This window comes from Halichoerus grypus, chromosome 9 (assembly GCF_964656455.1).
Source record: "Halichoerus grypus chromosome 9, mHalGry1.hap1.1, whole genome shotgun sequence".
NCBI classification, from domain to species: Eukaryota; Metazoa; Chordata; class Mammalia; order Carnivora; family Phocidae; genus Halichoerus; species Halichoerus grypus.
The window spans coordinates 78,431,499-78,441,101 of NC_135720.1; the positions used below are offsets into that span (position 1 = coordinate 78,431,499).

The following is a 9,603-nucleotide window of genomic DNA, read 5'->3' on the forward strand; positions in this document are numbered from 1 at the left end:
GAGAATGCATTCCTTGCTTCTTCCAGCTTCTGGTGACAGCTGACATTCCTTGGTTTATGGGCCATATCCCTCTAATCCGCCTCCATGGCCACACTGCCTTCTCCTTTTCTGTGTCAAATCATCCTCTGCTTTCTTTTTTTTTTTTTTTTTTAATGGCCACTGGTGGCTGCATTTTGGGGCCCATGCCGATAACCCAGAATAATTTTCCCATCTCAAGAATCTTAACTTGGTCTATAAAGATCCTTTTTCCTTAAAAGTAACATTTACAGTTTCCAGGCATTAGAACCTCATATCTTTGGGGGCCATTATTTAGCCTGCAATAAATATCAACTAGACATGCTCCTCTGCATGGTTTTTCTCAATCTGCTTAGTTTGTGAAGAAATTAATTGCTGTTCTGATTTGACAGATGAGACCACTGAAGTCCCAGACGTTGGGTGACTAACCTAAAGTTACATGTAGTCCGTGATTGAATATTTGATTTAAACCTAGATCTGTCTGGTTCCAACTTGATTTTGTTTTTCTGTTATATCCTAGACGCTTTTAAGTCCTAGACACACAGTAGATTCCTAATAAATGTTTGTTGATACAAAAGAAAGCCTTCAGTGAGATTTTGAAGTTTGCTGCTTTATCATTTTGTCACCATTTCTAAAAGTTCATTGATTTTTAAAGCACTTTTATATATCAGATGTCTCTTCAGAAAATGTTTTCAAATATGAGTGCAGTGTTCTCTCCAAATAGATCATCACTGAGAATTGGAGGCAGTTTTGTCAATGTAATTCAACATAAGGATGTGAAGATTTCACGTAGTGAATAAAAAAAGAATCAAAATTTGAGAGGGTGAAAATACATACCAAAGTCATTAGTCTACAAAGCCTGAAAACATACAGCCGCAATACAATCCAGGGTATTTGGGAATCAGCTAGATTATCGCTGTGAAGTAATGAGGTTTCTGTAGGTACTGAACATAAGGTTAAGATTCAAACAATGTTATGTATTTGCCCTGATTTCCCCTAAGTCCTAGATCCTTGTAAAACTGTATTACTGGGCTCTGATAATTCACTTTATGTTTTCTAGTGAACATTTTTTTTTTAAGAGTTTATTTATTTGAGAGAGAGACACAGCAAGAGAGGGAATACAAGCAGAGGGAGTGGGAGAGGGAGAAGCAGGCTTCCCGGCGAGCAGGGAGCCCGATGTGGGGCTCAATCCCAGGACCCTGGGATCATGACCTGAGCCGAAGGCAAACACTTAACGACTGAGCCACCCAGGTGCCCTTCTAGTGAACGTTTTAAAAACCTCCTTTGGTGAAGTGATTTTTAAAACTTCAGGAAGCACCACTGGGTAATTTCCACTCCACTAGTTTAATGCTACCTAGTGTAAAAATACTGGTTTTCTTGGCCCATAAAAGCAGGTATTATTTTTCTGTTGCTGATGTAACAAGTTACCACAGATTCAGCAGCTTAAAATAAGAGCCACTTATTACGTCAGTTCTGTAAATCAGAAGCCCAGGCACATTGCTCATCTGGTTCTCTACTTCTGGTTTCAAAAAGCCAAAATTCTTGGCAGGACTGCATTTCTTTCTAGAGACTTTGGATTTGAATTTACTTCCAAGCTAGTTCAGGATGCTGCCAGAATTCTGTTTTCTGTGGCCGTTGAACTGAGGTTCCCGCTTCTTTGCTGGCTGCTGACTGGGAGTCATCTGTGTCTTCTAGCAGCTGCCTGCATTTCTTGGGTTGTAGCCCCCTTCCTCCATCTTCAAAGACACCAACGGTGGATTGAGTTCTTCTCATGCTTTGACTATCTCTGACATCCCTTTTGGCCTCATTGCTCCTCTGCTGTCTTCCACCACATATTTTGACTGACTTTTCTATTTTCCTCTTCTAATTTTAAGGGTCCATGGGATTATATTAAGTCTACCAGGATAAGCTCCCTTTCTTAAGGTTAGTTGGTTCATAATCTGAATTTAATCTGCAAAGTCCTCTCACAGAAATAACTAGACTAGTATTTGATTGAATAACCAGGTACAGGAATCTTTGGAGAACACTTTTTTTTTTTTAAAGATTTTATTTATTTATTTGAGAGAGAGAGGGAGAGAGAACACAAGGTAGGCAGGGGGAGAAGCAGGCTCCCCACCGAGCAGGGAGCCTGATGCGGGGCTCTGATCCCGGAATCCTGAGATCATGACCTGAGCCAAAGGCAGATGCTTAACTGACTGAGCCACCCAGGCTCCCCTGGAGAACAGTTTTAGAATTATTCCTAAACCAAGGTTTAGAGTCTCAAATAAAGTGTACTTTTATTCTTAATTCTCGATTTCTAGCCTTCAAAGATCAGATTACTCAGTAAGGACTTAACAATGCCAGGAACATGGAATTAACTGCCTATTTTCCTGAATAGAGCTGAAGGATAGAACATTTGAAGGTTCAGACACACTTATGCAGCCACATTTCTATCTCACATATGAATACTAGATGGGGAGCAAAGGTTGGATACAATTTTTTTAAAAGTCACTTATTCTCATAAGCTTATATATCTAATGCACCAGAGATAATAAACATGAACTATGTTCAAATGGAAAGAACAAGTACTTACCAAAATCTTTAAGGATTGACAAGATCCTTTTTGACAATTTGCTTATCGACAAAGGATAGTAAAATACTTTTCTGTAAGAGGTAGATCACTTCAGCATTATCAAGTGTCTTATCTTGGAGGCAAGTCTTCTATTCCTTTCAGTTGCTCCATTTGGAGGCATTCTAGCTGGTTAAGGGCATCTTCTCCAAGAGCCAATAGACATTGAAAGATAACTCTTAACATGTGATAATTTAATGCTTTCATTTACTAACATAGAAAAACATCATACTACTCAAGAACCTGATTAGATTACCATATCTTAGTTTCCTGATGCGAAAGTTCTTATAAACTGAATAAGAGTGCAAGTGATGTGGAAACAAAACTTTTTAGGAGCAGGTGATTTTCCTCTCCACTTAATTTCCCCTTCAGCTGGCTGGATGCTGAGTTTCAGATAGTGAGGAGGTGTGAGGGGATGAGTGAGCCACAAGATGGAGGGCCCCTAAGTCACTGGATCCCCACATGGAGAAGGCCTCCTATCAACCAGGAACACCTGCATTGGATAGTTAGGTGAGCTAGAAATATATTTTATTGTGTTTAGGACTTTATACCTTTCGGATCTCTTCTTTCCAGCAGCTGGTATTACCCAGACTACTACCTCTTGCATTTATCTTCCTCTGGAATTCATAGCATAAACTTCATGTTGCAAGTTCTGAACTCCCTGACACTTTAGATGACATAAATCCTTATCACTCTCAAAATGTTTTCAAGGATATTGTTTATGTTGTAAAGGTCTATTTTGGAACTCAGAGCTGAGAATTTGAAACAAATACTGAAATATTTTATGCATTATTTCCACTGGAGCAAAGCACTTTAACCTTGTTTTCTTTTGTTTTGTAGTTTTAATCATGGAAGGGCTACAGAGCAAAGAGCAAAATAAAGAGTAGTAAAAAAAAATACATGGATGAGAATGTCAAAATATCATTTTGTACAAGTTTAACAATACTACAGAATGCTCTTGGCATAAAATTAAATTAAAAATTAAATTCAAGATGAAGGGAAGGAAAACACAGATCTCTTAGGTGGAGAGGGTCTGAATTTAGAGATTTATTATAATGCAGAGTTTAAACATGCTCACTTTTGCAATGCTGTCCTTCTGGAAAGTGAAGGTAATTTTTTGGGTCCCAGTAAAGTGTATCAGTGAGTGCTAGTACCTAAAGTCATGGGTCCATGCTGCTTTTATAACTAATTCAGCTAGGTAATTCTTTCTTCCAAATTTCTCATTTGAACAAAAGATGTGGGCAGATAATTTGAAGCTGATCCATATATGACAGAGTTATCAAAGATAAATAACAGAATTGGGCTGACACCTGGGAAGAAAAACTTACAGAGCCAACAGGATCAACCATTGTTAGTAATAATTATATTAACATTCATATTGCTACTACTTACAGCATCTTTTACATTTGTAATTTCTCAATTAGATGTGATTATTATTATACATTGTAAATGTATCAGAAAATAATCTTAGATTTCCAACAAACCAGCCAATGTCATGTAGCTACTTTGCTCAAGCTTCAGAATTAGGAATTGTATCCAGGTCCTAACATTATTTTAAAAATGTCTTGATTAGGAATCTCTGATTCACCATAATAACCATCAACAAAGACTATTGATAAACTACAGTGTCCCGAGAATTTTAGGCTACTTTTCGTTGTGCCCATTTCCATTAGTGTTTTTACTAATTCTATGTCAATATTCCTGGCCTCAAATAAAAAGGTAACACTACTGCGGATGTATTTTTTTGAAGATAGAGTTAACTCCTCTGAAAAATGACAAACTCTTATTTTAAAAACAAAACCACTGAAACATACACAAAATTAGATTCTAGGATAAATGTAAAGAATCAGTGTCTCAAACTTTTTCATTTAATAACTGCAAAATCCAGATTAAGTACTTTTCCTGATTTAAAGGTTTTTTTTTTTTTTAAGTCAGCTAATATACTATTTCTAGTCACTATATTACCTAAAGAGTAAGGATTTTAAGAAAAATATTTTACAAAGAAAACAGAGCAAATGTAATTTGTAACCATAGTCACTTCTTAATCTAAATTTAGTCTTTTATAAATGATATTTAGACTTACCATTATTTACAAAATCATATAATTGATTATTTTTAGAAGACAATGAACATTTCTGTAAATGGAGGCAAATTGTATTATGTTCACACAACACTGGGTTACAGTTAACTACAGGGAGACTGATGAAGGTATTGAGAATTCGGATTCAAATAATTAATCAGAATGTTCATTAGGAAAACAGTCTTAAGAATTTGATTACTAAATCACATCATTTTAATACTATTTATTCAAGCACTTAACAATAATTTATTATTGTACAAGAAACCATGGTGATATGTTGCAGGTGCAGGAGGCATGTTGGAGAAACAAGATATAAGTCTCTACTCTCATACTGCTTACTTTCTGATAAAGACAAACAGGTGGGGCACCTGGGTGGCTCAGTCATTGAGCATCTGCCTTCCTCTCAGGTCATGACCCCAGGGTCCTGGGATCAAGTCCAACATCCGGCTCCTTGCTCAGCGGGGAGCCTGCTTCTACCTCTGCCTCTGTCCCTCCCCACTTGTGCTCTCTCTTGCTCGCTCTGTCTCTATCTCAAATAAATAAATAAGTAAAGACAAACAGAAAAGGAAGCAGGAAAAAAGAGGAAGGAGGGACAAAGAATTAAAAAATGACTGTCAAATGTTGACTGAATTATTTGATAAAAAATAATCAAATCTATAATGTGTTATTTCCAATAAAGTCATAAGCAAAATAATTACTTTTGGAAATGATGTTAAAATCAAGGTCAGTAAGTACAGAGCTGTAAAGTATAAAATCCCCTTTGAGTCTCTTTATAATTTTGCATGTTGCTTTGCTTATTCATCTAGTGCTTTGCACTTGGCAAATATCAAATCCTTATGAAATCCTCACGGAGTAGTGGCAATTTGCCAGAGCATTTCTCTCCTGCTTTTCTAAAACATACACACAAACACACACACCATTAAGTGAAGTGCGGGGAAAATATATGCAAATGTCCATGTTGAGGTGAAGCCCCACAAGATGCTAGCCTGATGACCACTCTACTCACTGGTCTACGGGGTGAAGACAATTTTCTCTGCTGCAGGAAGTCAGAACAGGTATCAAGGGGTGGGTTCAGTTGATCTGTAAGTGTGATATTTACTCTCTTTCCTTAAATGCATGGAATAGATCCATACAATTCAGATCATTTTTCTAGAGAATGTTAAGGACTGACAACCACATCCAAAACTCTGGCAATCTCCTTAGCATGAAAATAACTCATTGCACACTTTAAACTAGTGAGTTTGCACATGATTTCATAAGTGCAATTTTGGATGTTTCAGTATGAACTAACTTTATTTTAGCAACTTTCTGGAGCCCAGTTCTGTCATTGCTACTATTTCATTCTCTAGAAATCAGTAGCTGTCCAGAGTCAACAAGTTTGGGTTTTTTTAGCATGATTCATCTATTGTATTTAGATAGTACTTACAATGAAAACAAAGCAATTTAAATTGGAAAAGTATTTGATTTTGAAGACAAAGCCTTAAAGCTGATGTTGTTTAAAATAAATACAAATTTTTATATTTCCAAATCTCTTATCATCCAAATCCTGTAAGATGATATACATATCAATGGAACACTTTAAATTGACAGTTGCTCTAAAATTGAAATGGAGAAATACCGTGTTTACTTCTAAAGAATTACTACTTTAAGGTCAGACTAACTATTTTTTCCTATACCTCTATCAAGTAGATTTAGAGTGTGTTATTGAAATGAAAGTACCCTATATATAAATATATATCAAGTTTAGAGATGGATGGGCAAATGCTTTAAGAGGTTGTAAATTGCATATCAAAGTAAACAATTTTACTAAAATGTGGTGCTTCAAGTAAAAAAGTACTTTAGCAAACTTACTAGTTAAGTGCTTACTGGTATATTCTTTGGTTAACAGCTGGAAATCACTATTCCTTATGTTTGTATTAAAAAAAAAAAATGTCTGTACAAGATGTTGGCCGTGACCCTCCCTGGAGTAAAAATAATCTACACAATGGTTGTCTTTGAGTAAAATACTTACTAAGAAAATGTGTATTTGGAAAAGTGTAACGTGGGAACGATCACACCAGAGAGAAGAAAGTTGATAATAACCAAGTTTGATCGACTGTTTTTATAGGGAACATTCTGTCTCACAATTATAGTTCCATATTCCATAGTGACAATGACAATGAAGAGGTCTTCATTAATACCAAAGAACACTAAGTTGGATTAATATATTAAACAACTTTTAAAAACGGCATTAGATTTAGTTTCTTCATCCATAAATATGGATTAATTCGTACTTATTTCTAAGAATTGTGAAGATTAAATGAAATAATCCACGAGAAAATATCGAACATCTATTGATACTCGGTGTGTGTACCCTAAATGATTATTTTCTTCCCTTTTTTCTGAGTTTTACTGATTATGGCACAATTTACAAAGTTAATTTATTTGCTTCAGAGGATTCACTCCAGTATAAAAAGGGCCAGTAGGAATTCTGAGAACAAATGTCAGATTGCCTTACATGAAACCCATTTTTGTTTCTAATATACCAACATCTTTCCTTCCTGGAGCAGAAAAGATTACTGTCACAGGATTTAAAAAAAAAAAAAAAAGTCATTACTCTCTAAAACCAGTCTGTATAAGACCTGTATTTCCTAACTCCCAACAGTAGGCTACCACCTAAATTATTTGACCAAACAGGGAGCCATAATTCATTTATCCTGATGTGATTTCTGTGTCTCTCACCACCTTTTCTTCTCACTCTGACCAAGATGGCCTTAACATTCCTCTCAGCTTGACAAAATTTTAGGCAGGTTTCTTCCCAACTATAGGCCCCTAACCTCCCTTTTCTTAGAACATTTACTTTAAATGCTTGTAATTGCAAATTCTTTCTCTGCCCTTTTGAAATGTAGATAAATCCTCTCCCCAGCCTCTAATCAGTTTTAAAACCCAGAAATGTCTTTTTCAAGGACCTGGGAGTCATCTCTTTGAAATGTAATCATCAAGAAAGATAGTACTCCTATCTCCCATTGGACTGGACATAGAAGCCTAACTTGGTAAGTGCCTATTAGCAAACTCAGGTGGCTTAATTACAAAGAAAAAACATTTTCAAACTCAGGAAAGATTCAGTGTACTGGACACATTCCACTGACCAACTTCCAGCACTTTTTCACTAGCTTACCTCAGCACCTAGAATCCCTCTTACCTTTTTTTTAAGATTTTTAAAATTTATTCATTTGAGAGAGCGAGAGAGTGTGTGTGCTGGAGGACAAGAGCATGAGTTGGGGGAAGGGGCAGAGGGAGAGGGAAAAGCAGACTCCACGCTGAGCGGGGAGCCCCATGTGGGGCTTGATCCCAGGATCCTGGGATCATGACCTGAGCCAAAGCCAGCCACTTAACCGACTGAGCCACCCAGACGCCCCTCCCTTCTACCTTTTGGTTCAGGGGAGTAGAGTTCAGTCTCTCTCCCCTGTAGCAAGTCCAAGGGCCTTCATCGCCTGCTTAACTCTGGTGCAAGTTTTCCTTGACAGTTCCCTTCTTACCAAGTAAGTTCTGTAGCTCATCATTAAAATAACACACTTGCCAATATTCTCAACTCATTTTCCCCTCTTTTTCTCAAGCCCCAAATCCATATAATCAGCCCTTCCAGTGCTTCGTTTGGAGAAAAACACACAGCCAGCTGATTCACTTCACTCTGTCACTGTTGACCTCAAGTTCTAGAACACTATAAACAACCTCAAGGAGATACTGATTTATAGAGTAAAGGCCCAATTTTGTTAATGCACAATAAAGAATGTATCTTTCCACTTACCAGGAAGCATGTTTTGCCATATTTAACCTCCAATATCTCCTCCACGGACAATCTTCTATAGAGAACTGTGATGCTGAGAGGTTCCTCCTCTCCCAAGACCAGAGTTGGTATTCTCTCTGCGGTGCATTCTGGGGACTCAGGGGGATCCTGCTGCTGCTGTAGCCTGAGGGAAGCGAGAAGAGTCAGAGAGGCCCTGGCCCACCCATTCACCTGTACCCCTGTTGGGTTCACCATGCAGCCCGCTTCAGCAAAGTGGTATGATAGAAGGGACTACATCTTCATTAAATTTTGTGCTGAAGATAGTAAAGATATTAATGTAAATTTTGAAAAATCCAAACTTACATTCAGTTGTTCTGGAGGAAGTGATAATTTTAAACATTTACATTAAATTGATCTTTTTCACTGGATTGGTCCAAATGATTCCAAGCATAAAAAAACGGACAGATCAATTTTATGTTGTTTACAAAAAAGGCGAATCTGGTCATTCATGGCCAAGGTTAACAAAAGAAAGGGCAAAACTTAATTGACTTAGTGTGAACTTCAATATTGGAAAGACTGGGAAGATGATTCAGATGAAGACACATCCAATTTTGATCATTTCTCTGAGATGATGAACAACATGGGTGGTGATTAGGATTTGATTTATCGGAAGTAGATGGAGAAGATGATGTTTCACAAGACAGTGATGATGCCAGCTCTGGAGTAAGGAATGTGGTCATCACCAGATTTTGAGAAAGAAAAACAACTTCTCCGCAAGATTTCATAAATGAAGGAATTCCTGAGTTGATAGCTCTAAAGGCAGATGCTGTATTTGCCTCTGTTAACCCACTTTTCAACCCGTTTGTTTTTGTAAACTTTTCACCAAGGGTTGATATGTACCATTGAATGGAGCAATTTTAAGTCAGCTAAGGCAATAACTTTATGCATGAACTTTTCCCAGACTTCCATGATGCTGTTGAGGTCCTAGGTAATTGATACAGCCATTGTGATAAATAAAAGCATTTCACCTCAGTCTCCTTTACTTCATAATGTAGACACTGACATGATAGGAAGCTCTTGGCTTAGAAGAAAGATAACTAAATTTTAGATTTTTAGAACATGGACTCAAAGTGG

General features: G+C 37.1%; 1 pseudogene; it reads left to right on the top strand.

The window, feature by feature from the left end:
• Positions 1-8,722: 8,722 nt before the first annotated feature.
• On the top strand, positions 8,723-9,222 carry LOC118529367 (prostaglandin E synthase 3 pseudogene; annotated as a pseudogene).
• Positions 9,223-9,603: the final 381 nt, after the last annotated feature.